We start from the raw sequence: 12965 nt of genomic DNA, 5'->3' as shown, positions 1-12965 counted from the left end.
TATGTAAATTAGATGCCTATTTTAATACTTTTATTGTATACTTAGTTAAAAGAAATATAAGTGAGGCTAGAAATTTAAAGTTCAAAGATGAAAAAGTAAGTTCCTGTTTAAAGAGTATTAAAGAAGCAATTAACGATGAATCCGAATTTTACCAAAAATATCAGAAAACTATTGAGAAAGTAGAAAACATGGATTTGAATTCTTTAGATATTTTATCAGATATCTGTGTTTATTCTTATAGCCATGGCTACATTAATGATAAAAAATTCTTGCCTGAAGCTTTAAAACTAAACAAGGATGATTTTAAAGAAATTAATGCGTACATTAAAAAGAAATTTGGTGATATGGGTGCGAATTTAGAATTATCTCCATCTTTTACAAATGATTACTTAAATACTAGCAATAACGATATTTTAATCTATAATAACGAATTAATTAATATTAAAAATTCAAAGTTTAATCTCAAAAAGAACATATTTTATCAATTATTTTTATACGGGTACTTCCGATATACTAACACGGGTGAAACTATTAATAAATATAGCATTTATAATCCACTATTAGGTTTAGAATATAGTATCGAAATTAACATCGATTTTAAATTATTACAAGTATATTTGAATGAAGACTTGCTTACTAACGATATAGAATACGTAGTTTATTCAATCTTAAAACAAAATAAAAAGACTCTCAATATTGAGCAAGAAGAGTTTTGGCAAAAACTTAAGAATAGTGCAGCTCACGTAAACCAAATATTTGTATGTGATAAATTTATTCAATATATTCAGCAAAAGCAGAAGCAGAAGTTTGATATTCAAGATGTTACATTCTTTATGAAAAATATCAGTAAAGATATACTAGTCTGTGACGTACACTGTCTTATCACCGATATTAGAAATAACATGATTAAGACCGGCGTGGCGTCAAAAAGTTTTGATTTAAAAGTTAAAACTATCGACGATTTAATTAAAGTTCGAAATATATATCAGCGTGAATTCTTTAGATTACGTGATATAGAAAGAGAAGCTTGTAATAAAATAGTTAAATCTTATGATGATAAGATCTACGAATTTGTTAGTAAAAATATGCATACCGAATAATTACTCGTATGTTAATTTCGTTATAAACTCGTTAAAATTTAATAAAAACAATTCGGTTAATACCTCCGGGTTTTGTGTATAAAATCTAATATGGGAACCATTTACTATGGGGTAACATTCTTCTAAAAATAATGAATCATGAAGCAAAATATTAAACGCGTTATTTTGTTGCCACGTATGCTCCTCATAATTGTTCATGAGAGAAGCTGAAGTATATTTATTAGCTAATCCCAAAATACGATAAAAATATTGTTTGAAAAACAGAAAATCACTAATAACATCGAACTCGTGTTTTACATGAAATGATTTTTCTTCATATAATACAATTTTCTTAGTAATTTTGTGATCACTTATTTCATTATCTGAAATTTCGTTGCTTACAGCTAATTCGATTTGGTAACAATCTTTCTCTACGAATTTGAATCCGAGAAGAGAACTAAATAAAATTTCTATAGTCTTTTTAGATCGGAATAATAAATCTTCCCAGTATTGACTTGTATTTTGATGTCGGAAATTTAATTTATTTATATCGTGTTTATTAATTTTAAAGCAGAATTTGTTGTCGTATACTTTTTTAAAAATTGGTTTACATTTTTGGTAATGAAATGATTTAGCTTCGAGGACTTCTCTAATTTTGCTATTTCGGTTTTTATAAATAGAATAATCTAAATCGAGCACATCGCCGGGTTCTGTGTATTTTAAGAATACTCCCTTTTGGTTGTTAAAATATGCTATAAAAAAATCTCTAATTTTAGCAAATGAACTGGGGCTATACATAATATTTTCGATCAATGATTTTTCTATAACTAAAAATTTTTTACCTTGATGTACCTTTTCGTGAGTGAAAGCCCCGACAGTTATCGCAGTAGAAGTAGGTTTCGTATTCGGATCATAATATCTGCGATTACTCCCAACTTCGGTTAAATCAATTAATAATTGCTCGAGAACATTCAATTCAACTACATAAGCTGAATTATGAATAAAATCGATAGAAATTCCTTCCGAATCGCTTGGAATTACGTGACCGAAACTTGAAGAGGGTATACATGGATCCTCGCCCATAAACAGTTTACCGTTGTAGATATATTTACACGGATTCGTTAGTGTTTTAATCGTAAAAATTTCAGAGTCGGGATCCATTTTTTCTATTTTATCATAGTCGATATTATCATTGGTACTCGGAGATTCTTTTAGTTTATCTTCGAATTTCTCTAACAAATCTTTATTTTGATATTTAACCCAAAAGAAACCACCCAAAGTAATCGCTGAAATCGTGACTACAAATATAAATCGTGAATTATTTTTATTCATTTATTATATTTTCTTTGTAATAAAAGAGTCTAAAAAATAGCAAAAATCAATAAAAAAAAACTAATAATCATGCAAATAAAACGCAGTTATAGTAAGGAAATCGAGCCCGATATTCATTCTGTTCCCAAAATACATATCGTTAATATGCCGGGGATAGCTAAAATATCCAAAAAGGTCTACAATGATACTACTGAGCCCACAATCACTTCATCACTAATTTTGAAGAGAAAACCAGTAAATGTCTTGAATGCTTTTTTATTACTGCATATGTCTTTGTATATAATTTTATTTAATTTTCTTTATTTTCAAAAAACGCACGAGCAAATAAAACAAAATATCATGCTTACAACATTGAATATTATCGCGGAAATATCTATTTTTTGTATTTTTATTTACAACATATTATTGGTTTATACCAGTTGTTATAAATATCAAACAATCTTAAATGCGGAACTTAACTCAAAAAAGCAAATGCATTTTTGCAGCGTCCTTTTAATTATAATAAATACGTGTATCCACAGTATTGTATGTGTTTTAAAATATATATGGGGCTACACTGATGTCCGATCCAAAGAATTCTTATTCCAATTAATAATTGGACTCGTAATAGTTCTTATTCTACTTTTATTTTTCGCTACATCTTCTGAAATAAATCGAAAACAAAACCACACAACATTTAAATACCAACATTTATTCTTATATTTTGCTTATAACTGGTTTATGTTTTTCTATTCTTTCAACCATATTTTCGTATTATGCGCGTATATTATTATAAAAATTTATTCGTCCACGAAGACTTATTTTATGAAAGGAACAATAACGAATTATCATTGTATTTCAACTAAAGAGAATCCCTTGAAATATATCTCGTTAAACATAAAAAGAAATTGGCTAAATGATATTTATTTTTTATATTTCTTGCGTCTAAGAACTACTAAAAACATATTTGAAATTTTTATAAACATTGATGGAATAACAGATAATCAACCACTAACACCCTTTATAGTGACGGAATACGAATTAACGTATAGCACTCATATTTTTTATTTAATTCTTGACCATAGCACTCCGAGTAATAAGGCTATATACGAAAAAATAGATTATGATCTCAGTAATAACGCAGTAACGAGAGCCTATCTTTCGAATATTAATTTCTGCGATATCGTGCATAAAATACTTAAATCTTCTCACGTGTTATTAATTGAAGAAGCACATACATCCACAATAATATTATCTCTCCTATATCTTTTGTGCAAAGCAAAGTTAAATATTAAAAAGAAAATCGATGTTTACATCTACGTATCTTGCAGTAAAGTCTTGCGGCAAACAATTGACGCCACTCATTATAATTTACAGGAGAAAATATCGCGTAACTGTTTAGAAATTAATCTCACATTCGTAGACGATAAAATAGATACGAAATTGATTTTATATGAATTCTATCAAAAATTAGCCAAAGAAAATACAAAAGACATTAAGCAATATATTACGAGTATAAATCCGGGTATTATAAACAATATCAATGAAGAACTTGTAATATTCCGTAATACTTATAAAAAACAGGGAACATCGATTATATAAAACTCGGCGTATTTCTTTGAAAAATTATAAATAATTCACATATGCCTTGGTACATGTATATTGGAACTACAGATTATGATGAAGAACGCGACTACTACGAAGTTAGAAGAACAATTAAACGAGAACTTTGACATGGATTTGAATGATTATATAGACAAAAAATTCCCGAAGTATTTGCATGATAATTCTCGTGATTGAGACAGTTTCTGGGACGCTGGTTATTTATTGAACAAGACTGATAATCTGATCATTCCAGAAGTCTCATCACTTTATAAAAACAAGGAATTAACTGCATATCAGCTTGCTACCTGTAATTCAATTATCGGTAAAATTTATGAATATATAAACAGAATTTTCATGAGCAAAATAGACTATTTATACGAGAGAAAATGTCCCGAATATGGTATAGAATGTGAACTCAAGAATATAACTGTTTACGAAGACCTTTTATCGAAAACAATGGCGTTATTGACTAATTATCACACAAAAGAATATCATGGATAACTCTCTCTTATATCAATCATGCATTGCACTTGTTTAAATTCGTGGTTGATAACGATATATACATATAATAACCCTTTTTCTTTAAAACATTTTTTAAAACTTTTATTGAACTACAGATTCTTCACTTGATATTTCCGGATTAGTAAGTTTAATAATTTTTTTAATTAATTTACTATTATTTTTACGTAATTTTATATTTTGATACCTGAGTCTAATACAGTCATGATAGTAGATATTCGCTTGTTTATAAAGTCTGATATTATCATTCGAGATTGCAGTGATATGTTCATCATTATTTTCTTGCGCAGCTACCAAAACATCAATAATCTCTCTACTCGGATCGGGACATTTTTTTAATATAGATTCTTTAAGCATTTTGGTTATATTTTTATTTAAGATAGTTCTCTCTTTAGATATTTTTCTACCTTCTTTAACTAATTCGTAATAATCTCTCTCCATTTTTGAAAACGATATTTAACAAACGCGATTTAATTGCGACAAATTTATTATAGTGATTACAAATTATATTTTCTTTCTTTTAAATAAAATATGTTTTCACCTATGTACATTTTTCCATTTTTAAAGGCGAAATTGGGGATAGAAACTAGGAATTTATTAAACACGATAAGAAGAGATTCGGAGAAGAATGATTAAAATTTTGTTTCTATTAAATGCCGGAAAAATTTACACAGACCACTCCGACGGTAATTAAACCGCAAAGAAAAAGGAACCATTTGGGGCAGATCGTTTCTCACGAAGCGGATTTCAAAATCCCAAAGGTAAATCATGAATTATTTTTGAAGAATGGAATTGATAATTTGGAAAAGTGATCTTATCATTGAAACATGAGAGATTGCCTCCCGAATCACCGTCCGAATCACTAATTATGTTATTTTATTTTTTATAATTCCAATTAAAAACGGAGATTTAAAACAGGAATGATAACAGAAATCGGAACTGGTTTTATTTTATTTTTATAATTCCAATTAAAAACGGAGATTTAAAACAGGAATGATAACAGAAATCGGAACTGGTTTTATTTTATTTTTATAAGCCCAATTAAAAACGGAGATTTAAAACAGAAATCGGAACTGGTTTTATTTTATTTTTATAATTCCAATTAAAAACGGAGATTTAAAACAGGAATGATAACAGAAATCGGAACTGGTTTTATTTTTTTATCATAAGCCCAATTAAAAACGAGAACGATAACAGAAATCGGAACTGGTTTTATTTTTTTATCATAAGCCCAATTAAAAACGAGAACGATAACAGAAATCGGAACTGGTTTTATTTTATTTTTATAATTCCGATCAAAAACGGGAATTTGAAGCGGGAAATTAAACCGGGAAATCGGAACTAATTTTATTTTTTTATCATAAGCCCAATTAAAAACGAGAACGATAACAGGGTATCGGAACTGGTTTTATTTTTTTATTTTTATAATTCCGATCAAAAACGGGAATGATAATTTAGTTTTTTCATCATAATAAAAAAAGTAATAGAATAGAATAATGATTTATTTCATTTCTTATCATAAATCCAAAGAATAATTGAGAAGTTGATCTCCCTTATTTTATGGCGAAATTACTTCCGAACTGATTCCAAATTGATGACGAAATTAATAATTTATTTTATTTCTTATCAATAATTCCAAGATAATAATTGAAACATTGCTTCCCGAATTATATGCGGAATTATATCCCGAATTATATCCCGAATTATATCCCGAATTATATCCCGAATTATATCCCGAATTGTCTCCGAATTATTTATTTTATTTTTTATTCTGCTTTCAAAGAATAATTGAGAAGATGATCTCCCTTATTTTATGTCGAATTATAGTCCGAATTATAGTCCGAATTATTTATTTTATTTCTTATCATAATTTCAAAGGAATCGTAGTCCGAATTATGGTCCGAATTATGATCCCGAATTATGATCCCGAATTATAGTCTGAATTATGATCCGAATTATAGTTCGAATTATAGTCCGAATTATGATCCAAAGGAATCGTAGTCCGAATTATGGTCCGAATTATGATCCCGAATTATGATCCCGAATTATAGTCTGAATGATAGTCCGAATGATAGTCCCGAATTATAGTCCGAATTAATAATTATTTTATTTTTTTTTATCATAATTCCAATTAAAACGGAGATTTAAAACAGAATGATAATTATTTTACTTTTTTTATAACAGAATTCCAATTTAAACGGAGATTTAAAACAGGAATGATAACAGAAATCGGAACTGGTTTTAAACAGAAATGATAACAGAAATCGGAACTGGTTTTATTTTATTTTTATAATTCCAATTAAAAACGGAGATTTAAAACAGGAATGATAACAGAAATCGGAACTGGTTTTATTTTATTTTTATAATTCCAATTAAAAACGGAGATTTAAAACAGGAATGATAACAGAAATCGGAACTGGTTTTATTTTATTTTTATAATTCCAATTAAAAACGGAGATTTAAAACAGGAATGATAACAGAAATCGGAACTGGTTTTATTTTATTTTTATAAGCCCAATTAAAAACGGAGATTTAAAACAGGAATGATAACAGAAATCGGAACTGGTTTTATTTTATTTTTATAATTCCAATTAAAAACGGAGATTTAAAACAGGAATGATAACAGAAATCGGAACTGGTTTTATTTTATTTTTATAATTCCAATTAAAAACGGAGATTTAAAACAGGAATGATAACAGGAAATTGCTTCCGAACTGACTCCAAATTGATGGCAAAATTAATAATTTATTTTATTTTTATCATAATTCCAAGATAATAATTGAAACATTGTTTTATCATAATTTCAAAGGAATCGCAGTCCGAATTATAGTCCGAGTGGCTTCCCGAATGATAAACCGAATGATAAACCGAATGTATGATCCGAATTATGATCCGAATTATGATCCGAATTATGATCCGAATTATCAATTTATTTTATACAGAATTGCTTTCGAATTACTTCCCGAATTATAATCCGAACTGCTTTCGAATGGATAATTATGTTTTTTTTATCATATTTTCAAAGGAATCACGGTCCGAATTATAGTCCGAATTATAGTCTGAATTATAGTCTGAATTATAGTCTGAATTATAGTCTGAATCCGAATTATAGTCTGAATTATAGTCCGAATTATGATCCGAATTATAGTCTGAATTATAGTCTGAATTATAGTCTGAATGATAGTCTGAATTATAGTCCGAATTATAGTCTGAATTATAGTCTGAATTATGATCCGAATTATGATCCGAATTATAGTCCGAATTATGATCCGAATTATGATCCGAATTATAGTCCGAATTATAGTCCGAATTAATAATTTATTTTATTTTTATCCAGCTTTCAAAGAATATAACTGAGAAGATGATCTCCCTTATTTTATGCGGAATTGTTTTCGAATTGCTTCCCGAATGATAAACCGAATGATAAACTGAATGTTAATTCGAATTATGATCCGAATTATGATCCGAATTATGATCCGAATTATGATAACAGAAATCCGAATTAATAATTATTTTATTTTTATCCAGCTTTCAAAGAATATAACTGAGAAGATATTTCCCTTATTAGTCTGAATTATAAATTAGCGGAATGATAACAGAAATCGGAACTGGTTTTATTTTATTTTTATAATTCCAATTAAAAACGGAGATTTAAAACAGGAATGATAACAGAAATCGGAACTGGTTTTATTTTATTTTTATAATTCCAATTAAAAACGGAAATGAAATGATAACAGAAATCGGAACTGGTTTTATTTTATTTTATTTTTATAATTCCAATTAAAAACGGAGATTTAAAACAGAAATGATAACAGAAATCGGAACTGGTTTTAAACAGAAATGATAACAGAAATCGGAACTGGTTTTATTTTATTTTTATAATTCCAATTAAAAACGGAGATTTAAAACAGGAATGATAACAGAAATCGGAACTGGTTTTATTTTATTTTTATAATTCCAATTAAAAACGGAGATTTAAAACAGAAATGATAACAGAAATCGGAACTGGTTTTAAACAGAAATGATAACAGAAATCGGAACTGGTTTTATTTTATTTTTATAATTCCAATTAAAAACGGAGATTTAAAACAGGAATGATAACAGAAATCGGAACTGGTTTTAAACAGAAATGATAACAGAAATCGGAACTGGTTTTATTTTATTTTTATAATTCCAATTAAAAACGGAGATTTAAAACAGGAATGATAACAGAAATCGGAACTGGTTTTATTTTATTTTTATAATTCCAATTAAAAACGGAGATTTAAAACAGGAATGATAACAGAAATCGGAACTGGTTTTAAACAGAAATGATAACAGAAATCGGAACTGGTTTTATTTTATTTTTATAATTCCAATTAAAAACGGAGATTTAAAACAGGAATGATAACAGAAATCGGAACTGGTTTTATTTTATTTTTATAATTCCAATTAAAAACGGAGATTTAAAACAGGAATGATAACAGAAATCGGAACTGGTTTTAAACAGAAATGATAACAGAAATCGGAACTGGTTTTATTTTATTTTTATAATTCCAATTAAAAACGGAGATTTAAAACAGGAATGATAACAGAAATCGGAACTGGTTTTATTTTATTTATCATAATTCCAATTAAAAACGGAGATTTAAAACAGGAATGATAACAGAAATCGGAACTGGTTTTAAACAGAAATGATAACAGAAATCGGAACTGGTTTTATTTTATTTTTATAATTCCAATTAAAAACGGAGATTTAAAACAGGAATGATAACAGAAATCGGAACTGGTTTTATTTTATTTTTATAATTCCAATTAAAAACGGAGATTTAAAACAGGAATGATAACAGAAATCGGAACTGGTTTTATTTTATTTTTATAATTCCAATTAAAAACAGGAATGATAACGAAGCAATTATTCGAAAAAATAAATTACGAATTTCAAAAAAAGAAATCCTTCTCGTTACCAGCAAAAAGTAATGGGGGAAAGAAACTTGAAGAAAAAACATAAAAAAGAAAAAAAAAATAAAAAATTTAAAAGTTTTCCTTTCTTTCAATCCTTTCAATAATTATTTGGGATTATGATTTATTTTTATCCTCCAGCTTTCTATTAACAAAAATGTTTCAAATGTTAAAATAAAAAATCACAGGAAAGATAAGACATTAACATAGTTTTTTTCTCCTATAATTTTAAAATAATTTATAGGATAAAAAATTCAATGTAAAAGTTTTATTTTTACTGCGATTTTGTATTTTAAAATTTTAAAAATTTTTGTAAATTGAAATTCGGAGGATAAAAAAAATTATAAACCCAAAAAATTGTTGAGAGAATAGAAAGGTAAGAAAACTTTTAAATTTTTTATTTTTTTTTTCTTTTTTATGTTTTTTCTTCAAGTTTCTTTCCCCCATTACTTTTTGCTGGTAAATTCGTAAGGATTTCTTTTTTTGAAATTCGTAATTGGAATTATTAAAATAAAACCAGTTATTTTTTCCTGTTTTTCTCCGTTTTTAATTGGAATTATAAAAATAAAATAAAACCAGTTCCGATTTCTGTTATCATTCCTGTTTTAAATCTCCGTTTTTAATTGGAATTATAAAAATAAAATAAAACCAGTTCCGATTTCTGTTATCATTTCTGTTTAAAACCAGTTCCGATTTCTGTTATCATTCCTGTTTTAAATCTCCGTTTTTAATTGGAATTATAAAAATAAAATAAAACCAGTTCCGATTTCTGTTATCATTCCTGTTTTAAATCTCCGTTTTTAATTGGAATTATAAAAATAAAATAAAACCAGTTCCGAAAACCAGTTCCGATTTCTGTTATCATTCCTGTTTTAAATCTCCGTTTTTAATTGGAATTATAAAAATAAAATAAAACCAGTTCCGATTTCTGTTATCATTCCTGTTTTAAATCTCCGTTTTTAATTGGAATTATAAAAATAAAATAAAACCAGTTCCGATTTCTGTTATCATTTCTGTTTAAAACCAGTTCCGATTTCTGTTATCATTCCTGTTTTAAATCTCCGTTTTTAATTGGAATTATAAAAATAAAATAAAACCAGTTCCGATTTCTGTTATCATTCTTTTATCATTCCTGTTTTAAATCTCCGTTTTTAATTGGAATTATAAAAATAAAATAAAACCAGTTCCGATTTCTGTTATCATTTCTGTTTAAAACCAGTTCCGATTTCTGTTATCATTCCTGTTTTAAATCTCCGTTTTTAATTGGAATTATAAAAATAAAATAAAACCAGTTCCGATTTCTGTTATCATTTCTGTTTAAAACCAGTTCCGATTTCTGTTATCATTCCTGTTTTAAATCTCCGTTTTTAATTGGAATTATAAAAATAAAATAAAACCAGTTCCGATTTCTGTTATCATTCATGTTTTAAATCTCCGTTTTTAATTGGAATTATAAAAATAAAATAAAACCAGTTCCGATTTCTGTTATCATTTCTGTTTTAAATCTCCGTTTTTAATTGGAATTATAAAAATAAAATAAAACCAGTTCCGATTTCTGTTATAAATCTCCGTTTTTAATTGGAATTATAAAAATAAAATAAAACCAGTTCCGATTTCTGTTATCATTTCTGTTTTAAATCTCCGTTTTTAATTGGAATTATAAAAATAAAATAAAACCAGTTCCGATTTCTGTTATCATTCCTGTTTTAAATCTCCGTTTTTAATTGGAATTATAAAAATAAAATAAAACCAGTTCCGATTTATGTTATCATTCCTGTTTTAAATCTCCGTTTTTAATTGGAATTATAAAAATAAAATAAAACCAGTTCCGATTTCTGTTATCATTTCTGTTTTAAATCTCCGTTTTTAATTGGAATTATGATAAAAAAAAATAAAATAATTATTAATTCGGACTATAATTCGGACTATAATTCGGCCTATAATTCAGACTATCATTCGGGAAGCAATTCCGCATAAAATAAGGGAAATATCTTCTCAGTTATATTCTTTGAAAGCTGGATAAAAATAAAATAATTATTAATTCGGATTATAATTCGGATCATAATTCGGATCATAATTCGGATCATAATTCGAATTAACATTCAGTTTATCATTCGGTTTATCATTCGGGAAGCAATTCGAAAACAATTCCGCATAAAATAAGGGAGATCATCTTCTCAGTTATATTCTTTGAAAGCAGAATAAAAAATAAAATAAATAATTAATTCGGACTATAATTCGGACTATAATTCAGACTATCATTCAGACTATAATTCGGACTATAATTCGGATCATAATTCAGACTATAATTCAGACTATAATTCAGACTATAATTCAGACTATAATTCAGACTATAATTCAGACTATAATTCGGACTATAATTCGGACCGTGATTCCTTTGAAAATATGATAAAAAAAACATAATTATCCATTCGAAAGCAGTTCGGATTATAATTCGGGAAGTAATTCGAAAGCAATTCTGTATAAAATAAATTGATAATTCGGATCATAATTCGGATCATAATTCGGATCATAATTCGGATCATACATTCGGTTTATCATTCGGTTTATCATTCGGGAAGCCACTCGGACTATAATTCGGACTGCGATTCCTTTGAAATTATGATAAAACAATGTTTCAATTATTATCTTGGAATTATGATAAAAATAAAATAAATTATTAATTTTGCCATCAATTTGTAGTCAGTTCGGAAGCAATTTCCTGTTATCATTCCTGTTTTAAATCTCCGTTTTTAATTGGAATTATAAAAATAAAATAAAACCAGTTCCGATTTCTGTTATCATTCCTGTTTTAAATCTCCGTTTTTAATTGGAATTATAAAAATAAAATAAAACCAGTTCCGATTTCTGTTATCATTCCTGTTTTAAATCTCCGTTTTTAATTGGGCTTATAAAAATAAAATAAAACCAGTTCCGATTTCTGTTATCATTTCTGTTTTAAATCTCCGTTTTTAATTGGAATTATAAAAATAAAATAAAACCAGTTCCGATTTCTGTTATCATTCCTGTTTTAAATCTCCGTTTTTAATTGGAATTATAAAAATAAAATAAAACCAGTTCCGATTTCTGTTATCATTCCTGTTTTAAATCTCCGTTTTTAATTGGAATTATAAAAATAAAATAAAACCAGTTCCGATTTCTGTTATCATTTCTGTTTTAAATCTCCGTTTTTAATTGGAATTATAAAAATAAAATAAAACCAGTTCCGATTTCTGTTATCATTTCTGTTTAAAACCAGTTCCGATTTCTGTTATCATTCCTGTTTTAAATCTCCGTTTTAATTGGAATTATGATAAAAAAAAATAAAATAATTATTAATTCGGACTATAATTCGGACTATAATTCGGGCCTATAATTCGGATCATAATTCGGGATCATAATTCGGGATCATAATTCGGACCATAATTCGGACTACGATTCCTTTGAAATTATGATAAGAAATAAAATAAATAATTCGGACTATAATTCGGACTATAATTCGACATAAAA

This window comes from Culicoides brevitarsis, unplaced genomic scaffold (assembly GCF_036172545.1).
Source record: "Culicoides brevitarsis isolate CSIRO-B50_1 unplaced genomic scaffold, AGI_CSIRO_Cbre_v1 contig_4, whole genome shotgun sequence".
NCBI classification, from domain to species: Eukaryota; Metazoa; Arthropoda; class Insecta; order Diptera; family Ceratopogonidae; genus Culicoides; species Culicoides brevitarsis.
This window is presented reverse-complemented; position numbering follows the sequence as displayed.